Genomic DNA, 23308 nt, shown 5'->3' on the forward strand with positions numbered 1-23308 from the left:
ATTAACCCCTCTGCCTCTTACTGTCCTCCTAAATGTCCTAACACCTCTTTGAGCCTCTAATCCTTTCCTTCTCCATTTGCATTACGATCTCAAGGTGAGCCACTTTCTCCACAAGGCGTCCATAATCTCTAATCATTGACTTGGCCACCTTGAACATAAGCTCGGTACCCAGCTACCTTGAACATAAGCCCGATCCCTAATCTCTTCTTGAACTGTAAATAATAGCGCTCCTTAGTCGCCATGAGTTCCGGTGTAAACCTTGACAAGCTCGTAAACGTATCCTCAAACTCAACCACCGAGGTATTCAACTGCACAAGCTTGGAGAATTGATCTCTCAACTTCTCCCTAACCGTGGAAAGCAAAAACTTGTCCTTGAAGGCACTGACAAAAGCCTCCCAAGTCACCCCAATGTGCCCGCACACATACTTCTACCATTGACCCGTATCTCCTTTCAGCTGGAAGGATGCCAAAGTCACTTGCAACTGGTCATCCTCGATGCCAAGCATCTTGAATGTTTTTACTATCTGCTCTAGCTACTAATCTGCCTTTAATGGCTCCTTGGGATCACCCAAAAACTCATCTGGATTTGACCGAAAAAACTCCAGCTTTAAGAAAGATGGCCCTGCCTCTGCTACTTGGGCCTAGACTTGATTCTCAACTCTGAGAATGTCCACAGACTCCCATAATGCCCCCGTGATTTCGTGGGCTAAGGCATCCATAGCTTGTTGACCAACTAGATTGGCCACATTAGCCTGACCAACCCCTTCTTTCTGCACTAAAATATCATCTGATAAAGGCACCTCATGCTTTCTAGGCCTACCACGCCTACCACCACCACGTCTACATCTTGATATCCTAATGAAGATAACAGAATGGATTAGCACATTTACAAATGTGCCGAAACTAACTTACTCGCGTCCTAAAGTAGTGGACAATAGTAATTCACTCCACCTAAGCACATTGTCACATAAACACATGCGAATTTCCTTCCTAGATAATTTTGCTTAGAAATAGCAGTGATCAAGTGCTCTTCTAACAGGACTTCTAGAAACTCGTAGACCCAATCAATGTCTTAGGAATTAAATCTCATGCACACACTAAAATATATATCAAACAAGAAAAACTCATTGTGGTACTAACCACTTCCTACGTACCCAAAGTATTCAAGCCCAGTATGCTCTAATACCAAGTTGTAACACTCCAAAATAATTACAATAAACCGACTCCAAACACTAGTACAATGTGATATAAAAAAAAATAAGAAGCTTTCATTAATCAAAGTTAATATACAAAAGGTGGCACATGGGATATACATTTATATATCGTACATCATGAATCTACAATACTTGTTACAGGAGGTAATAAGAAATGAAAGCTAAACAAATATTCATATACCCTAATGGCTTACATCTTTCCAAGATCGTGCTTGGTTACAACAAAATGAATCATAAGCTCAATACAAATAAAGCCCTAAGCTTGTGAAAAGTAAATACAAAATAAGCAGGAATTGAGCCTTCAACTCCACAATCCTCCCAAGCTAAGTCCTTGGAGAAAACATATCACCAGCACTTGAAAATGTTTTTCTTTTTCCCAAGTAGGGTGAGCCAAAACCCAATAGAGACAATCTAGCACAATATATGAATCTTAACAAAGATATAAGTATGATATACATATACAATGCCCATGATAAAACCATTCGTATTGTCATAAGATCATCATATGCCAAGTTTCTTATCTCAAACCATTTTATCTTAATTCATTTCATGACAATTCATTTCACCTCAATCCATAAGTCAAGTCCATTGTTATCCAGACAATCCAACTGGGGCTATAACTCAGTGGTTCTCTAACCAATACAATCATCATACAACACTTCAAATTTGCCATTTTATGAAAATTTCGTCCACGAGAATCGGTACCTATGTATACATGCGCGGTTTTCGGGACTTTTACCCTGGACATACAGGCCAACTTAATTTAATGGAGTCAATCCTCTTTCTTCTCCCAAACATGGAGGACATTCTCTTTCTCCTCCCAAACATCACACATATACAATGTATTAAAACACAGTTATATGAAATGACAAACGATTAAAGATTAGTTTCAATTCACCTAATCCTCATGCAATTTCTACAACAATCATAGCTATCCTTCACCGATAGCCCACAATAGATATTTCTAAACAGATATACAATCTCCAAAACAGATAAACTATCCAATTTTCCATAGGTGAGAGATAACAAGCAACCAACTCCACCATTTACATAAACATCTATCCAATTTCACATTTCCAACACTAATTACAATTATTTATATAAAATAATTAATTGAGACACTTTAGCGCAAAACTCTCATTTCCTTCCAAATTCAATCCTTGTGTCAAAATCAACAAATTTAACACAACACATCCTCATATCTACACCCACAATCTTTTTCAATACCTTCATTTGAAAACCTCTCTTTTGATTTTTAAACTAAAACTCTAGGTTTGTTCAAAATCCTCCACATCCCAATATTTTTTACAAATCAACAAATAACTAAGTTAAAAATCATAGAAAAAAGTAGAAAGTTCCTACCTCAAAGTTAAAAGACAAGCAAAGTAAGGAGAAAACTTTAAAGACGCCAAAACTGACTTTTGTTCGGATCAAAGTGGAGCTCTTAAGATGCTCTACCTTTTTCCCAAAGACACTAGGGTAGAGAAACCAATGTATATAGGTGAAAATGTAGAGAGAATGTGAGTTTTAGACAGAGAGGCTCTAAATCTAGGGTTTTGAGAGAAAAATATACAAAAAAAGTAATGTAAGAAGGTGTTGCTGCAAACTGATATACATATAATCTGCTCAAGCGCAAGAAGTGACGCTCAAGCACAAATAGTAGTTTTGCAGACAACAGACTAACACTCGAGCGCAAGAAAGGCCACTCGAGCTGAGCCCGCGCAAAATGCACTGCTCGAGCGTGGAATACACTCTCCTAGTAGTGTTGTAGACTTGCAAAAGTACTGAGAGTTTACAAAGTCTGCTTGAGCACAAGAAGGGCCGCTCAAGCGGAGGAGCAAAATTATGGGCAACAAAAGTTTGGAAAGTAAGCAGCCAACCTGCCCCAAACACAACCATAACAACCTAATAGCCAAATTTAAGGAAATATAAGGGAAGCAAGATATGATCAACAATACGAAACCGTGAAACCCGAGTCCAGGATATAGTAAGGGTCAGATCAAAACTGGACTCGTTATGCAATTGTTAATGCAATATGCGCTATTGTTCCTAAACAGTGGGCCTCCTATTAATGCCTATGTTCTATTATATTTGGGTGGCAGTGGACTACCAAAAGAAAAGCCCTTGTACCTTTTCTCTCTCTCTCTCTCTCTCTCTCTCTTTCTCTCTCTACTCAAATAAATTGTGCACAATTTTGGTTTGGGTTTTTTTTTTTTTTTTTTTTTGGGCATGGATTCTAATGCTCCAAAAGGAGAACGCCATTTTAGCTTTCTCTTATTTTGAAGTTGTCCCTTAAATTTAACATGATCAACAAAGAAACTCCAAGTTATAGCTTATTTATTTATATGGAATTGAGTCCACTATGTTTCTTTTTGTTTTTTTTTGGAATTGATTATGGCACGTTTAGAGAAAAAAAAAATAACTAGATTAGTTGTCCCTTAAATTTAACGTGATCAAGAAAGAAACCTTAAGTTAAAGCTTATTTATTTTTATGGAATTGAGTCCACTATATATATATATATATTTACTAGAATTGATTATGGCATGTTTAGAAAAAATAACTAGATTCTACATAACTAAGACTTTTTTCCAAGTAAGTTGTGTAATCTCATTTGTCATTCTGCAATCTTAATATTTGACTGTTGTGTAATCTTATTTGTCATTCTGCAATCCTGTTATTTCTTTCATTGTTGCATTCAATTTTGTATTGTTGTTGTTGTATTCTGAATAGATTTGAAATAGTTGTCAAGTGATAAGTTGACTTTTTGCTATTCATTTTAAATTCTCAAAGATGTACAAGTGATTTGGAAAAAAATATTTGACTGCTGTGTAATCTTATTTGTCATTCTATAATCCTACTATTTCTTTCATTACTGCATTCAATTTTGTATTGTTGCTTTTGTATTCTGAATAGATTTGAAATAGTTGTCAACTAATATAAAAAAATCTTAGTATCTTTGCAGAATTTCCATCAAAATCTCAACACTTGCAGGGTAAGCCTTTATATATATATATATATATATATGTTATCCTAGATGTTTATATTTTTATATTATTATTTCTCTACAACTTGATTGTAACCCATTTAAGTATTTTCTATCTGTGATACTTAATTACTGAAATTGATTTTGGAAAAATTACAAATCAATGGTAAGACCAAAAAAATAAAATTGCAATGAATCAAGTTGATAAGCTTAAATTATTAAAGTTGATAAACTTTATTACTTAAATTATTAAAGTTGATAAGTTTTACCATTGGTTTGCAATTTTTTTTTAAAAAAAAAACTTACAATGAATTGCAATTTCCCCATTAATTTTTAGATTTTATTATCGATTCTGCTATCAATTTCCCCATTAATGAGTTGACTTTTTGCTATTCGTTTTAAATTTTCAAAGATGTACAGGTGATATAAAAAAAAAATCATTTGACTGCTTTGTATGATTGCTACTTTTTATTCAAGTGATTGAGTATTTTTCATGTATGTATACCTATCCCCCAAAAAAAAAATAAAAAAAAAAAAAAAAATCGTGGATGTACAAGTGATTTAGTATTAATCGAAAACTATTGTTGATTGCTCTATGACCCAATGTCTAGCTTTATATTGAATTTCTAGGTATATTAATTGTTTTTTAACTTAATTAGTTATGTTTGAAAGTTTGCATAACACATAAATGTTTTTGGTTGATGTCAGATTGTATTGGGATTACATTTTTTAAAATCTCATGTCACATTGTAGGTAAGTTAATTTTTTTTTTTTTCTATACTTTTCTCACGTAGTTTCAGGTTTATAATTTGCAAACAACTATTACAATCTGATTTGCAATAGTAGCACTAGCAGTAGGTGTACATTGCTTGGTGTTTAAAATTATATTTTTTAGATTGCAGAGCAATGGTTGGTATGCATTTTAATTTTCTTAGAATAAAAAGCATTGATTGGTGTGCATTGTTTGGTATTTAATTTTAATTTTATTTTTTTGGAATTGCATTGCACTGGTTGATGCACATTTCAATTTTAATTTTTTAGATTACAAGCACGGGCTGGTGTGCTGTGACGCTGTGAAATAATTACTATAACCCATACTCAACATAAAAGTAATCACAATGATAAAGTAATTATCTTTCATTGATTCACAATTAAGCTTTACAAAAGAGTGATATAATAGAAAGATAAGATAAAAGTTAGACAAATAAGAAATTCTTTCAAGACTTACATGATACTTGGTTACAACAAAAGTGGATTTAAGTCCAATACAGTTAAAGCCCTTGGCTTATACAAAAGTAAATACACAAAAGAAGCACTCGCTCCAAGTCCTCTTAAGTTATTGCCTTTACAGAGGCATTTCATCAGCACCTGAAATATTTTTCCCACATAGGGTGAGTTAAAGCCCAGTAGAAATAATCCAACACAGTATATGAATCTTAATAAAGCTATAATGTGAATGCATATGTCATGCTCGTGCCAAAAGATTTTACGTCTCTTTCCAAAACCATGCAATGCCAAGTTAATGTCATGCGTCATAAATCATTTCATTTACAATAGAAAATAGGGAAATGAATCACACTTTGGGAATTTTAAAACAATATAACATTTTCCAAAAATTTCGTCCGAAGGAAACTGTAAATTGGGACCCATGTAAACGTAGGCTATACAAGCACTACTATTGCCATTTCACGGAATTTTCGTCTGCGAGATCGGCACTCATGTATACGTGCGGTTTTCGGGACTTTCACACTGGACACACAGGCCAACTTATTTGATGTAATAACAACTCCTTCCCAGATTCGCCCATTTTATCAAAACAGTAACATTTCCAATGTATAAGTGTGAGACAATGCTCAATGCATGAGAATGAGAAAAATAGTTTCAATTCTCCTAATTCACATTCAATTTCTACAACACTCATAGTTGTCTTCCACTGATAGCCCAAAACAGATATTTCTAAACAGATAAACAATTATCAATAAAGATAAACTCTCCAAATTTTCAAGAGGTGAGTGATAGTACATATCTAACTCTACCATCCTCATCAAACATCAATCCAATTTCACAATTCTAATATCAACCTCATAATTATTAAAAAATCAACATTTGAGGCATTTAGGGCAAAATCCATTTTCTTTCCAAAATCAATCCCAACATTCAAAATCAAAAATTTGATTTCCAACTCAACATTATTTTCCATATAAAAATCATTTTCAAGGCTTCATTTGAAAAACTCCTCTTTTGATATTTACCCAAAACCCTAGATTGTTCCAAATCTTGTAAAAATAGCTAAGTTAAAACTTACAAAGAGAGTGAAGATATACGTACCTCAAACTTAGAAAATGATTGAAAGAAGGATGGAAACTCAAAGATGCCGAAATTCAACTTTGTTCCAATTAAAACGAAGCCCTTGTCAAGCTTTACCTTTTTAACAAAAGCACGTGGGTGAAAAGATCGACAAATCTAGGTGTGTTCAAGGGAATAGATGAGTTTTAGAGAGAAAGTGTGAGATATTAAGGTTTTGAATGTTTAGAGAGAGAGAGAGAGAGATGAAAAAGTGACTCAGAAAAGTGATTTTATGAACTAATATACACAGTTTGCTCGAACGCAAGATGTGTCGCTTGAGCAACTAGACACAATAAATTGCATCGCTTGAGCGCAAGAAACCTAGCTTGAGCGCAGAATACGAACTCCTAGTAATTTTACAGACAGAAGATCGTCCCTCGAGCACAAGGAGCTTCGCTCGAGTGAAGAATACAAACTCCCAGTAGTTTTACAGACCTGCAAAAGCACTGGATGTTCACAGAGACCGCTCGAACGCAAAAAGTGTTGTTCTAGCAAAGGAACAAAATTTTAGACATCAATAATTTGAGAAACAAACTACCAACCTATTCCAAACATAACCAACACGTTTCAAAAGCCAAACCCAAAGAGAGATAAGGGGAAACAAGACATGGATAACTATATAAGACAATGAAACTCGGATCCATGGCATCAAATAGGTCAGGCCTAAACCAGAAACGCTATAACCTTCCCCCTTAAGGAATTTCATCCTTGAAATTTAAACTAAACATTTAAAATCAAGTTTAAACCAAATACAACAATGATAGTTATTCAAATTCACCACCATAACCCATCCATAGGTTATCCAATCTCAATAACATGATAAACGAGTTTTCAATACTGAATATACAATCCACATTTCCAAAACATATACAATGTTTATATTTCACTAACATAACAAAATACATCAATAAATAGGTCTGGATACTTTTCACGGACTTCTGTTTCACGCTCCCAAGTGGCCTCCTCAACCCCGTGGTGTCGCCATAAGACTTTTACCAATAGAATCGTCTTGTCTCGTAAGACTTGGTCTTGTGTATCTAAAACTGTAACAGGTCTCTCCTCATACGAGGCATCCTTATCTACCTCTAACTCTGTCCAATCCAACACGTGTGATGGATCAGGCTCATACTTCTAGAGCATACAAGTATGAAACACGTCATGAACCTCGAAAAGCTCTGGCGACAAGGCCAAACGATAAGTTACCTCCCTAATCCGCTCTAGGATTTCAAAAGGTCCAATAAACCTAGGAGACAACTTCCCGCTCTTTCCAAACCTCATCAAACCCCATCTAGGTGATATCTGTAAGAAAACGGTCTCTTCCTATGATCGGCATAGCGCTTCTAGCGACTCTGAGCCATAACCATCCTCTTACAGATAAGTACAACTTTCTCCGTTGTTTTCCAGACTAACTTTGCACCTATCATAGATGCATTACGCATCTCGGCTTAACACACAGGGGAATCTACATAGTCGACCATACAAGGCCTCAAACAGTGCCATGCCAATACTCGATTGGAAGCTATTGATATAGGCACACTTCACTAAAGGCAAGTGTCTCTGCCATGACCCCTTAAAGTCAAGGACACAACCTCGAAACATATCCTCAAGGATCTGAATAATACGCTCTGAATGCTCGACAGTCTAAGGATGATAGGCCGAACTAAATGCCAACCTAGTGCCCAAGGAATTCTGTAGGCTCTACTACAATCGAGCCGTAAAACGTGGATCTCTATCCAAAACAATAGTCACAGGGACCCCATGCAATCAAACTATGTCCCTAATGTAAAGGTCGGCTAGATAATCTACCGAGTTACTCGTGCACATAGGTACAAAGTGTGTTGACTTAGTCAATCGGTCAACCACCACCCAAATGGCGTCATTACCCCGTTGAGTCCTTAGAAGACCCACAACAAAATCCATTGTGACATACTCCCACTTCCACTCGGCTATAGGCAAGGGTTACAACAAACCTGCTAGCCTCTGATGCTCAGCCTTCACTTATTGACAAGTAAGGCATCTTGACACAAATGTGGCTACATCTTTCTTCATCCCCTTCCACCAAAATTGGCAACTAAGATCGTGATACATCTTTGTGCTTCCCGGATGCACCGCAAGGCATGAATGGTGAAACTCTCGAAGTACTTCCTCTCGGCAAGACTCCAGTACGAAAGACGGTCAAGATATATAACACTTGAGTCAGAATACACGTTCAAGCCCTTCTCTACTTTGCCACTAGAGATCTTCTCCCGGAGGGCTTCTACCTCAAGGTCGTCCCTCTGTGCTTCTATAACTCAACTCACAAGTGCAGGTTGTGCAACTGCCGAAAACAAAGCTGTCGACTCAACAAACTGGCCAAGATCCAAGTCAAACTCACCAATAGCGCCCAACATTTCCCATTCTCGGATGGCAATACATGCTACATTGCTAATGGATTTCCTACTCAAGGCATTGAGAACTACATTGGCCTTTCCCAGGTGATAGTGCAACTCAAAATCATAATCTTCCATAAACTCCATCCACCTTCTCTGCCTCAAATTTAGATCTTTATGTGAAAATAGGTACTTCAAACTCTTGTGATCAGAAAACACCTCAAACTTCTCAACATATAGGTAATGCCTCCAAATCTTCAAGGCAAAGATCACAACTGCTAGTTCTAAATCATGGGTAGAATAGTTCCTCTCATGAGTTTTCAACTGACGTGACCCATAGGCTACTACCTTCCCCTCTTGCATCAAAACACAACCCAAACCTTTCCGTGAAATATCACAATACACAGAATAGCCCAAACCCCTCTCCAAAGTAATTAACACTGGAGTAGTGGTAAGTCTAAACTTAAGCTCTTGAAATGACTTCTCACATGTCTCACTCCACATAATTTTGATTCCCTTCTTTGTCAGTCTAGTTAATGGTGAGGCCAATCTAGAGAAATCTTTCACAAACCGATGGTAATACCTAGATGATCCCAAGAAACTACAGATCTCGAAAGCATTCTTAGGTTGTTCCCAATCTTATACTACTTTTATCTTGGATGGATTTACAGTCACTCCTCCCCCGGACACCACATGGCCTAAAAACTTTACTTCTCTCAACTAGAATTCACATTTCCCAAACTTAGCATACAATTTGTAGGCTCCAAGTAACTCAAGTACAACTCGCAAGTGTTCCTCATGCTCCTCCTTAGAGGGTGAGTAAATCAAAATGTCATTAACAAAGACCACTACAAAGCAGTCCAAAAATTCACGGAAGATTCGATTCACCAAATCCATAAACACGGCTGGTGCATTAGTTAGCCCAAAAGGCATCACTAGGAACTCATAATGGCCATACCGCGTACAGAATGCCATCTTCTGGATATCCTCCTCATTTACTCTCAATTGGTGATAACCCAATCTCAGGTCTATCTTAGAAAAATAACAAGACCCCTTCAACTGATCAAATAAGTCATCTATACGAGGCATTGGGTACTTGTTCTTAACAATTACCCAGTTCAACTTCCGGTAATCAATACAGAGTCGCAGTGTGCCATCCTTCTTCTTGACAAAGAGAGTCGGTGCTCTGCAAGGCGATGTACTAGGGCAGATAAACCCTTATTTAACAATTCCTAGAGTTGAATCTTTAACTCACTCACTTCGGCAGGTGCAAATCTATATGGTGTCATAGAAATCGGTGTCGTGCCAAGCACTAAATCAATAGAGAATTCAATCTCATGGTGAGGTGGCAAACTAGTGAGATCCTCAGGAAAAACATCTGGGTATTCACAAACTACCCTTGGTAATTCAGTTCGGACTTCATCACACTCACTACTTAAAAAGTTTTTGCCAGAAGACAACTAAGTTCACTCTAACCTCGTGGATTACATACTGGCAATGAAGCTTCATCGGTTCTATCCCCCATGAAATAAAAATAGTTGCCACTTAAGGTACATACAGTAACCCTCTGACAATAACAATCTATGACAGCCCGATACAATGACAACTAGTCCATACCCAATATAGCATCAAAACTCAACATGGCAATCAACACAAATGCAAAAGGAAGTCTGCGACTGACAATATCTATCTCACAACTTCGACACCCCTGTTCCAAAACAATCTCACCACCCAAAGGTGACTCTACGTTGAGTTGAGACGCTAACCGAGCCAATTCTAATCCCAATGCTGATGCAAATGCAGAAGAGATGAATGAATGGGATGTACCCGTATCAATTAACACATTGGCCATAGAATTGCACATCAAAAAGTTACCTCGTAATACCGAAGGCTTTGGCACTAAGTCTGGCATGGAAACAGCATACACAAGCCCTATAGGTCTTTGCTCCACCTGCGCACCCCTCGGAGCATAAGTCTAATACACTGATTGAGCTGAAGAGGCCCCTTGATTGGCCCTCGAGGCCTGTGTTAACTGTGCAGGCTCGTGGCTCTGTGTCTGCCTCAAACCAGACGCACCAGGTGCATCACCTGACTGAGGGCAAAACCTCTTCATACGCCCTGACTGCCCACATTGATAACAAGTAGGTGGCTGCCCTCTCCCCAGAGTCTGGCTCTAAGAACGAGCTGCAAGCAGTGTAGACTATTGCCCTCCTCCTCTCTGCAGGAAAGTTGGAGACTTGTGACCCAACTGGCCACACTTGTAACAAGAGAAGCCTCTTGGATTACCTCTCCGTGAACCCAAACTCAGCACAGGAAAGATGGACCTAGACTATGCTACCTGGGACTACTGTGGGGTAGAACCCCTCTATCTCTTACTATCCCGATTCTCTCCCTAAACCTCCTGACTCTTCCTAGAGCCCCTTATCCGTTCCTCATCTGCCTAAACTACGGTCTTGAGATGAGCCACTACCTCCACAAGGCGTCCATAGTACCTAATTATCGACCCAACTACTTTGAAAACAAGCATGGTCCTCAATATATTCTCAAACTCTATACAACGGTGTTCTTCTATCACCACGAGTTCAGGTGCAAATGTAGAGAGGCTAGTGAAAGCTGCCTCAAACTCGGCTACTGGCAAACTAAGCTGCTTCAACTTCAAAAATTGATCTCTCAATTTCTCCCTACCAGTGGGAGGCAAGAACTCATCTTGGAAGGCATTGACAAAGGCCTCCCCAAGTCACCCCAATGCGCGCACGCACATACTTCCATCATTGACCCGTATCTCCCTTAAGTTGGAAGGATGCCAAGGTCACTCTCAAACCGTCGTCCTCGATGCCAAACATCTCGAAGGTCTTCAACATCTATTCTAGCCACTCATCCATCTTCAGTGGCTCTTTAGAATCACCCAAAAACTCATCCGGATTCAAACAAAAAAACTTCCACTTCAAGAAAGACGGCCCTACTTCAGCAACCTAGGCTTGGACTTGATTCTCAGCCTTGAGAATGTCCATGGATTCCCGCAAAGCTCTAGTCATTTCATGTGCTAAAGCGCTCATAGCCTGCTGACCAACTGGTTTGTCATTTGGTAAAGGCAACTCATGCCTTCTAGGCTTACCACACCTACCACCATCACGTCCACTTCCTAACATCCTAATGAAGGTAACAAAAGATATTAGCACATTTACAAATGTGCCGAAACTAACTCACTCGTATCCTAATGCAATGAACAACAGTAATTCACTTTACATAAGCACGTAGTCACATAAACAAATACGAATTTCCTTCCTAGATAATGATCATCCCGCAATATTGCCAGAGTTACAATTAGAAACATCAGTGATCAAGTGCTCTTCTAATAGGACTTCTAGAAACCAGTAGATCCAACCAATATCTTAGGAATTAAATCCCATACTCATATAATCACATAAGGATATTATCACAAAGAATTACAAGCATACAAACACCTCTATCAAACGAGATAAACCCATTGTGGTAAGAACTACTACCCACGACCCTAAAAAATTCAAACCCGATACGCTCTAATGCCAAGTTGTAATGCCCCAATATAATTACTATAACTCATACTAAACATTAAAAGTGATCACAATGATAAAGTAATTATCTTTCATTGATTTACAATTAAACTTTACAAAAGAGTGATACAATAGAAAGACAAGATAAAAGTTAGATAAATAAGAAATGCCCCAAAGGCTTACATTTTTCCAAGACGATGCTTGGTTATGACAAAAGTGGATTTAAGTCCAATACAGTTAAAGCCCTTTACTTATACAAAAATAAATATAGTAAATACACAAAAGAAGCTCTCGCTCCAAGTCCTCCCAAGTTATTGCCTTGGTGAAGGCATATCATCAACATCTGAAATGTTTGTCCCATACAGGGTGAGCCAAAGCCCAGTATAAATAATCCAACACAGTATATGAATCTTAACAAAGCTATATAGTGAATGCATATGCCATGCTCGTGCCAAAAGATTTTACATCGCTTTCCAAAACCATACAATGCCAAGTTAATGTCATGGTTTTAGAAAGAAGCTTGGCGAGGCATTTTGCAATGGAGAACAGTAAAGTCACACCAGCCATATAAGGCTTCCCTATTATATAAAAAACTTGGTGTGAATGGTGTGAGTTAGTGCAACTTGGGGGGGCGCTATATTAATATTACCAACGCCCCCCTCCCCCGGCTGAATCTGGGCCATCCATTCACGAAGCTTGGACACGTGTATGGTTGTAGTGTAAAGGAAGTCACACCTGGGTGTAGACCGCCCTGAACTCTCTCCGTGCAGCCCCCTTTTCGGAGAGGGCGCGAATTGGGTTCTAACTACTATAGTTCGAACTCCTATCAAAATTCTAAATCTAATCTCACAAAGTACAATGTAAGATTGATAAATCACCAAAGAGTCCAAATCCCGCAATTGGTTCTGAAAAATCAATTTTGAATCAAAAGCGCCAAATATGGACTGCTTTGCCAAATTTCAGAGTCGCCACCTTAATACTTTATTTTGGAAAATTTAGGAAACCTTGACTCGTGCCTAAGGCCACGTGTCCGTCATCACCAAAGTTTCCTCGGCTCGGGAACTTGGGTACGAAAGGGGAAGGTCCTGAAATGAGCACCCTCGCTCACCCAATCAAAGATCAGCCTCTACTGACATGATATGTTGTTTTTGAAAACACATGTGTTCTTGTTTGATTATTAGCTAACTTTACTACGTGATGCGCACAGCACACAAGTATAGACTAAATCACTCGATTTGGAACAAAACATCTCATGTTTGTTTTTTCGAAAATGGTTTGAAGATACTACTCGCAAGTAAGCTAAAACACGGATTTGCCACCCTCAAGTACGCTTAAGACTCACATTTTGATGAATTGTTCCAATTCAAGTAATGAAGCCTTCATCCACAGGTATTCATGCAGTTAATCACTTAAGCAAATAGCCACATGGCAAGCATGCGATCATGGCAATGACTTACACACATGCAAAGATGCTAAAGCATAAACACTTACAGTGTACTCCGAGCCAAAAAAGAAGCTAGTTAGAAATCATGCATGATCCTAACTATATAAGATGCCTAATGCAACGCATGCAAAAATGCAACTAAAATAGGCTCGGCTAGCTAAGATGGCATATGAATGCAACACTTGATACACGTATTCAAGAAAGTGTATTGAAATACAATGCGGTTTGAATGATGCGCCGAGCCCGGTGCATACAATACGAATGAATGATACACGCACGCAAAGTATAAGTATGCTAATTGAAGCATGCCCTAAAACTAACTATTGAAAGCGGGTAAATAAAAAGGAGAAAGACGTGAGGTTGGAAGACATGCACACACACACGCACACTTATTACAGCATTTGCCCTCTCGACGGAGAGTCCGAATGAAATGAAAGCTAACTAGCTACGCTAATTAAGCTAACTATTACAAACCAACTAATTAACTATTCTACTTAACTAATTACAACACAAATCGATTAGCTAAGCACATTAACTATTTAAGTACAGAACCAACGAATTAACCATCTAAGTAAAATAGTTAAAAGGCCTCGAGGGCGAGGGATGCATGCATGCTCGATTGGCTTCCTCCCGAAATCCCGTCGCCTTGCCACCGATTGCATATGTTTGCATTTCACCTTGATTCTTGAACACCGAACCAATCTGCAGGTTGTTTCTGCTCTAGAGGAAGCTGTAGGCCACTTGCACTAGCCAGTAGGCCACTTGCTCCTGTACACTCCAATTTTGCTGCAAATAGAGGCAAAAGGGGCAAGGCAAGGCATTTGCAGGGTATGTGTGTGCAACCACCCTCCGTATCATTTCTCAAGCTCAAAGGAGTATGGTACTTAGCTCTCGAGCCACCAACCAAGCATCGCAATGCATGATGACCGAGAAGCCAAGTGTGTACAATTCAATGAATGCACAAATAGACTCGATGAAACTTCCACCCTATCATGCACGATCAAGGGTGTCAGTGACTAAGAAATGAGGCACGTTTCATCACTTCAAGTATGAAACGTCTCTTATTTCTTGTGTTTGGATTAACGTCCGATCCAAACATATGCAATGAAACACAAACATGTTATCTTGGCATGTTTTACTTTGATTCATTTTGTTTACAAATTTTAAATTACCGAGTCATTCTTTAACCGGTTAATGTCCAATGTGAGAGTCCTCTAATTAGAAAGATGGCCTCAACCACAAGCACCTTGAGCATGAAAGAAACCTCATGCTTTCGGTTAGTAAAAACCCTCAAGAGAAGGCTAAAACCATTAGGCATGAGAGCCTCAATTCCATGCTCAAGCCAACAAGGGGCTTAAGACCTCTTGCAAAGCAAATGAAGTAGTGAAGCATGGAGTGCAATGGCATAATTTTCAGCACTGAAATGACAAGCTAAATGACTTAAAATCATGCAAATGATGCATGCAAAACATGCTTGAAGTCAAAGGCATTAAAACTAGCAAAGAGCATAGCACTCTAGGCATACAATACTAAGCCTAAATGACCAAACCAACCCCGAACAGAGGTTAAATATGCCAAAACAGTGGCTGAAATATATTAAGATCAAGGCATATAACACAAGGAAAAAATGCACATTTGATGGCTCGCAAACAAGGCATGAAGACACAACTCTGAAACACATTGAAGAAGTGGAAAATGTGAGAGTATAGCAATGACATATGCTTTGAAATTGCAAGCCACGTGATACCATATCATGCAAACATCACAAATAAGGCATGTTAGGGGCTTCAAAACATGAGACTAGCAAGACCAACTACACTATAGCTATACAAAGCATGAGCCACAAGACCAACACCACTCGAATCTGACCTAAAGCATACTAAATTAGAGCCAAAAACATGCTGGAGTGGAGCATACACATGCTAGATTAACAAGTTAAAATATCAAAAATGCTAGGCTAGTGAACAAAATTGCACTACAAGTGCAAGAAGCATGCAAAAGGTAACCAAACCAGCCAAAAATAGAGTTATATCATGGCAAATCAGTGGCAAAAACATGCTTAAACCAAGCTTCAAAATGGTAGAAAAGCATGCTCATTTGGTAGGCCATCTACACATGCAAACAAGAAACAAGGAGGGGAGGCCAACCCCTCCTATTTTGGACCTCAAAACATGGTTTCCACCACTGAAATACCTTTGATTTTCAGTGGTAAAAAGGCCAAAAAAGTTGGATTTGAAGGTGGTGAGAAGTTGAACAAAAGGCCTCACAAGCCAAGGAACAAAAAAGGAGAACAACCCCCAAACTCACCAAGCCTTAAACTACCATTTTTACACCTTAAAAACAGAGTTTTTGACAGTCCAAAACCAGCCCCAAAATAATGCAAAACAATGGAAAAAGGGGAATAAAGCAAGTGTGCAAAAACAAGCTTGAAAAGGAGAAGTGCTTACCCTTGAAGCACAGCAGCAAAATAGCCAAAATTCTGAGCTTAAGCTAGCTTTGAGAGCTCAAAATAGGCTCCAAGGGATCTCAGCCCAATGGTGATCAAGTTTGATCAAGGATGCCTAGGCCAAGGAGAGGTGTATCTCCAAGTGTATCTCTTGTATGCACACAAGGGCAAGAGAGAGAGCAAACTAGAGAGAAAGGCTGAAATTTAGCTCTGAAATAGAGAGAGAGGACTTTTTTAGAGAGAGAGGCTCCCAAAATTGCTTCACCTTTCAATATGAAATATGGCTCAATATATAGCAATATATGAGCATTTGGTCGAAATAACTGATTTGGAAATATCTGAAGTAGTGTGCAACAGCTAGAGAAGAAATATTTGCAAATTTTGGGCTTTCTGGAAATTTCTGGCTGACCGGCCACCTTAAGAGGCCGACAAGAACCATTTTTGGACGACATGTGGCTGGCATGCTCCATAAGTGGCCGACACACTCCCATAGGGGCCGGTAGCAAAAATCAGTCCTGGTCCCCGACTTGAAGCAAGCATAACTCCTTCATCTGGATGCCTTTTCAGGTCATTCTTGTGTGCAAATTGAAGCCCCGGAAGTAAGCTTTCCAATAGTGGCAGCCTCACATCAAAATTCCAACTGTGTTAAGAGATATCCCTCTTTTAGTGAAGACTACTCAGTTTCGGTCCAACCGGCTTGATGCCCTACTTCAACCAATCATATCTCCCTCATCTGACCTTGGATTAAGGAAATTCTTGAGTGAAAAATGAAGCCCCAGAAGTGTTATTTCCAATGGTCATGGCCCCATAGCTTAAATCCAAATGTATAAAAGGATAGGCCTGATTTAGCGAGGGTTGCTCGACTCTCTCTTAACGATTCATGCCCAACTCCTTCCCCAACTGGGTTTCTTCCCTCTTCTCTTCTTTTCCTCAACTCCAAACCCCTAAACAAGGTGTTTTGAAAGATTTTTCAAAGTGTTCACCTCTCTTTCATTCATTTCCACTTTGTCCTTACTCGGTTTACCGAAAAACGCGACATTTAACAAAATGCGAGCGTCGGAACATCGTAGGAACTTTTTTCCAAAATATTTTGAAAGAGAGGGTTTCAAGGTCTAAAATCTTTGGTCAAAACAGTTTTAGTTCAAAAATGGGGTATGAGGTTGGGATTTGTCTCTCTCCTTGCCGAAGAAATCGAACATTTGCCCTTGCATATCTTTCGTCACTAAGTAAACCATCAGTAGTGCCCAAGTCTTAAGGGCGGTCAAAAATGGGGTGTCTACACCAAGCCTAGGTGTGAGTGGTGTGAGTACTTTAGATTCTTTATGGGGTAGTGGTTTACACGTGTCACGTGTATAATGGTTTGCGTGGTTGTAAAGTAAAGATAAAAACAAACCGGCTGACAAAAAGCAAAGGCGGAAAAATGATTGTGTTACTGAATTATTTTGAATGGGGAATCTTTGTACTTATTGATAGGGAAATTTTTCTATTTATTTGGTAGCAGAAAACATTTGATAGTGTAGAGGAATATGCTTTTGGAGTGGGATAGATATTGTGGTGACTTTGTTTTATGGTATTTTGTTTCATCCCTCATTTTTTGTCTTTCTTTGTTGTTGATTGTTTTGGTATACAATGTTGTACTCCTTAGAAGAGTATCCCGAGAATTACGAGCAGTTCATTCAAATATTTGTAGAACATTTTTTGACGTGGCAAATAAAACTTTGGGAAGAGAGACGATTGTCAGCTCCAGCAAAGTTTGTTCGTGGGTATGAAGAACAGAGGACAAAGTTTACTCTAACCAACCCACTTGCATTGGGGGCGCAAAGGGGGGAATATTTTATTAATATTTTATCAACCTTAATAAAGGAGGTGAATTCCCTGAAGGTGTTGCTAATATGTCTTTTAATTTAGCTAATTAGACTCCTCATTTGGGGAATTTTTTGAAGTTTAACTACGATGTGGTTGTTCAGAAAAACTCTTCTCAAGGTGCAATTGACGTTCTTTTACGAAATGCTCATGAAAATCTCATTGATGGAATAGCCAAGCATATGACTATTTCATCTATTCTACAAGGTGAAGCACTTGTTATTCGGCTGGCTTGCCATGTGGCATAAGTGCATAACCTTTCAAACATTGAGATTGAGGTCTCGTTTGGGAACAGGCTAATTTAGTAACTTTTTGGCTATTTGACTAAAAAGGTAGGTAAAAAAAACTTGTATGTTTTGGATGACTTTTTGGCTAATTATGAAAAGATGTGCAAAAAGTAGAGAGAAAAGAGAATCTTTGACTTTTTGGTATGAGTTGTTGGCTTTTTGGCTAATTTAGTAACTTTTTGGCTAATTGGCTAAAAAGGTAAGTCCCCAAACGGGGCCTGAAAGTAACAAGAAGTCAGTCATACACCTCTGTGTGTCTAAAAATGTTCTCTCTTGGGAGTGCAATGTTGTCCTTGATATCAAAAGCATGACAAGGCAAGGAAATTTTTTATTCAAGTGAAGTCTTTGCTCGACAAATTAGGCAGCTTATTGGATAACCCAATCGCTTTTGCGAGGTGATTTACTATTTTCGTGAGTGTCTTCTCCTCCCTCTTGGTTTAGTGAAGGCTTTGTCTTTGTAATTGTTTGTATGACCTTCTTATTAGTTAAAAAAAAAAAAAAAAAAAAAAAAAAAAAAAAAAAAAAAAAAAAAGGGACTTGATTAGAAGTATAAGGGTTAAGTGTCACTTTTTAAAGGTCAAGGTCCAAAGTGGAATTGAGTGTAAAGTGCAAGGGTACCAAGTGTAATTTTTCCTAAAAATTAAAAAGGAAAATTTGAGTACGTGTGTCATATACCCAATACATATATAGATCTACGAAGTATTAATACTTGATACGGATAGATATTTGTGGAAGTAGCTTGCTTCATAGAGTAAATAATAATTAATGGTGATGTTATTCCTAGAGGGGGAACGCTGAAGAGCCTCTCTCTAAGTGATTTCTGATGCCTTTCCGACGACTTTACGGCATGTCTCTGCCGAGCTCCCAAACACTTTCAAAGTGTAGATCTAGATAGGTTTTTATGTCTAGGAAGAAGGGTTTGAGAGTTTCTCTCTCGATTTTTGAATTTTCTACACCCACAATGGTTCCCTCTCCTCTCAATCTTCCTCATATACTGTTGTGAGTGTTCTTCCACCTCAATTCTGGCTTCTGGCAGTGACCAAAGTACAACGACTGTAGCAGTGGAGTTGGGCAGCGACGATAAGGATGACGTTGATGGCAACGACAACGATAATGGCATGTTTGATGTAGATCTTGATTTTTCAAACCACATTGATGAGAAGATTAGTGGTTTTCCGTAAATTGTAGTTATGTTTTTTGACGGCTTTGTAATTTGTTATTTGTAATTCTTGTTAGGTTATTTGTTTGGGTTTTTTAGGTCTTATTATTTTTATTTTCATTTTAATATAATTGCTTTAGATTTTTTTTTCAAGGAAAAAGGTAGTTAATGGTTAAATGATAATCACGACTAACTAGCTATTCAATTTATAGTGAGTCTAGTATTGACCATTATTAGCATCTTCAATGAATATTGCACAAGATCATAAAATGAATAGTATGTGCTAAAACTAACCAAAACTTGGCTTGCAAAAGATGGGCAGCCCAAGTGGTCCAAGCACTGTGAATGAAATCATGGGAAGCCCAATATATGATAAATGGAGATATCTAGGCCCATCGTCTCAATCCTGAGCCTAGATTCTGAAACCTAGGTTGTGTTGGTCCATTAATTTGAATAACGGTTTGAAAAAATGAAAAAAAAAAAAAAAAAGATAGAGAAAGATATGTAAAATATAATTATATTTTAGGAGAATTTTTTTTAAAATCCCTGATATTAAGATTTTATAAGATAAAAGACATATAATATTTTCATAGTAATTAAGGTCCCTCAACATTTCTACAGAGAAAATTTGATTAAGAAAAATTTTACCTGACTTAGAGAAATTTCACCCCGACTCATAGAAATCTCAATTTTCACAGAGAAATTTTTCTGATTTCACAGAGAAATTTCAAAATTTTTCTGTGATCATACCAAAGAAATTTGAGTCGGCCCAAAATTTCTTGGAGTGGGGTGAAATTTTTCTGATTTTTCATAGAGAAATTTCTCTGTGATCATACCAAAGAAATTTCAAAATTTCTCTGGATCGGGTGAAATTTTTTTGAGTTGGGCAAAATTTCTCTGAGTCGAATTTTCTTTATAAAAATGTTGAGAAACCTTAACTAATAAAAATATATATATATATATATATATCTTAAACCTCTCGTACTACACAAAGTGAATGTTTCATTAATTTTCTCTATATCTTATTTACATTTAACTAACTTTTTATTTTTATTTTTTTTGTCAAATCTTTATTCAAATAGATCAACCAAACACAGTGCCATTAAGATTGGTAATTTTCTTGAGCTATGTTCCATTGTGGCCTCAACGGTTGTTATTTGCACTTGCACATATGATAAGCTTTCGTTCATTTGAATAAAATGATTATTTTATTAAAATAATTATTTTTATAATTGATTGATTTAAAAAAGGAAAATGTTAATAAGTTAATATTGAAAAGGTAAGAAAAAATATAAAAATATTATAAAGTGTTTTAAAATTTATAAAAAAAAAATATTAAATTTAATAATAAATGTCTCAAAATCTATATACTTTTCGCCATTTTCTTGTATTTTAGGGATACTTGTTAATAAGACCCTATTTGATTTAATGGAATAAAACGAGACCTTCCTTTGTTTGGATCATATGTAGGAATTTTAAAAGGAGAAAGAAAAAAATGTAAGTAAAATATGAATGAAATATAGTTGAATTTCAGTTACATTTCATCTACTTTTTTTTTTCTTTTTGATTTTTTAACCTTTCTAAATGTCTACCTAAATTCATTATCCAAAGACAATCTAATGAAATAATATTATGTTATGTTCGGATTATAGATTTGTGTAGAAATTTTAAAAGGTAAAAAGAAAAGGTGGATGAAATGTAACTATTTCATTTATATTTTATTTATCTTTTTTATTTTTATTTTTCAAATTTCTACTAAAATTTATATCCAAACACATGAACTTAAGTTTTAATTATTTCACTTCATTTCATTGTTTGAGGGCCCGAAATCAATGGCTCGAATTTGGCTCGAAACCCAAAACGACGTTGTTTTGGGTTTCGTTTTTTTTTTCTTTTCTTTTCTTGACCCACGCCTCTCACCTCTCTCGCCTCATCTTCCCGAACCCTTTGCTCCTATAACACTTCCTCACGAACAGGTCTTTGATATAGAACCCTGGTTTTGGCGAGGAATGTTGAGTGGTTTGGGAAGAAGAGCACAAACCTAGCAACGATGAAGTCGGTTTCGGAAGATTTGAAGAGATAGGATTCTGGGTCGGTGATGGGGAGGTTGAAATTGAGGAATTTGGAGATAGAAGGGAAAAGAGAGAAGGTGGGGTGGGGGGAGAGGAAGGGGGGTGGAGGTGGGGGAGAGTTCTAGGAGGAAGACGGTGAAGGAGTGGAAAGGAGGGGAGGGGTTGGGGTTGTTGGGGAAGAGGGTGGTGGATAGGAAGGACTCAGTGGCAAAGCAGTGGTGGCCGAGTCGCTCAAAAGCGGCAAGGTTATGAGCTTGTGGATGTGGGGGATGTCTGATTTGGTTGCGAGGCGGATTCTGGTGAAGAGTGGGTGGCCGATTGGGTGGTTTTCTGGTAATGTGGTGGTGGGGGTTGGGGCTAGGGTCGGTGGCGGTGCTGCGGTGCCGGCCATTCTGGTGGTGGAGAGAGAGAGAGGTTTGTAGAATGTGGCCTCTTGTAGCAGCGTCTAGGACAAAGGACTAAATTAATCTCAGTGAGCTCCACGTGCATCAAAATTTCGGAGGGAAACCATTTCGAGCCATTCGAGCCGTTGGGATTTCAAGCTCTGTATCGTTGTTGATAAAATGAAGTGTTTTGATAACAAATCCAGTTTTTTAAATTCAATATTCAGCTTCCAAATGAATTTTTGGATTAAGTGTTTTGATAACAAATTCAGTTTTTTTTTTAATTTAAATTGAGCTTCCAAATGGCTTTTTGGATTTGTCATATATGACTAGACTACTACTTAAGGGGTTTGGATCCGCATTGTTGTGCTGGCTTTTGAGCCTATTTGGGAGCCCAAATGCATCATTCCAACGGTTTGTCTTTTGGATTTGTTTCGGTGTTTATTTATATGATTTGGATCATTTATTTTTGTAGAATATATAGATGGAGAACAAATTTGTAAAATATTAAGTTGGTTGTACATCGGTATTTCTATCATAAAATCATATTGTATCTAAAAAATAAAAGAAAAAAAAAAAAAAGAGAAATGTAAATGTAAATGTAATTAAAAGTATAAAACAAAATATAGATGTAATTTGATGAAAGAGATATTGATATACAATCAATTTAATTTTGTTCAGGTATGTTTTAGTTGATGTATAGTAAAATGTGAATTATTCAAATCATCAAAATGAGTTTCAAAATGAGCCCGGTACAATAATTCTTGCTGTACATTTCTAAATCCCTAAGTAACCTTGTTTTTGGTTCCATGAAAAATAACAAAAATAGTAATATCATAAATTTAGAGTTAATTATTTAAAAATTATTCAAAATTATTATCTCGTAGTTCAGATTTATTCTATGCATAGATTATGTACTACATAAATTCAATCTCAATCACACAATTCTCATTCAGGATAAATTTGATATACTTTAGAAGGGTTCATGGCATTTTTCTAACAAAAATGCTACAAATTTTACAAAAATTGCTAAAACATTAAAGGAGGATTCTACCTTACATACTTCCTACCATATGCACATCTAATTATGTCATTTTCTTTGATAGTTATGAATAATTTTTTTAATAATTATGACATTATTTTAATTATATCATAGCTGATATTTAATTATGATTAAAAATATATATATTCTTTCGTTAGGTGGTACA

At 37.3% G+C, this 23308-nt stretch overlaps 1 pseudogene; it reads right to left on the minus strand.

The window, feature by feature from the left end:
* Positions 1–641: 641 nt before the first annotated feature.
* On the minus strand, positions 642–22108 carry LOC114273564 (GCN5-related N-acetyltransferase 8 pseudogene; annotated as a pseudogene).
* Positions 22109–23308: the final 1200 nt, after the last annotated feature.

The sequence above is a fragment of the Camellia sinensis genome, chromosome 8 (genome assembly GCF_055761805.1).
Source record: "Camellia sinensis isolate YWXY chromosome 8, ASM5576180v1, whole genome shotgun sequence".
Lineage (NCBI taxonomy): Eukaryota > Viridiplantae > Streptophyta > Magnoliopsida > Ericales > Theaceae > Camellia > Camellia sinensis.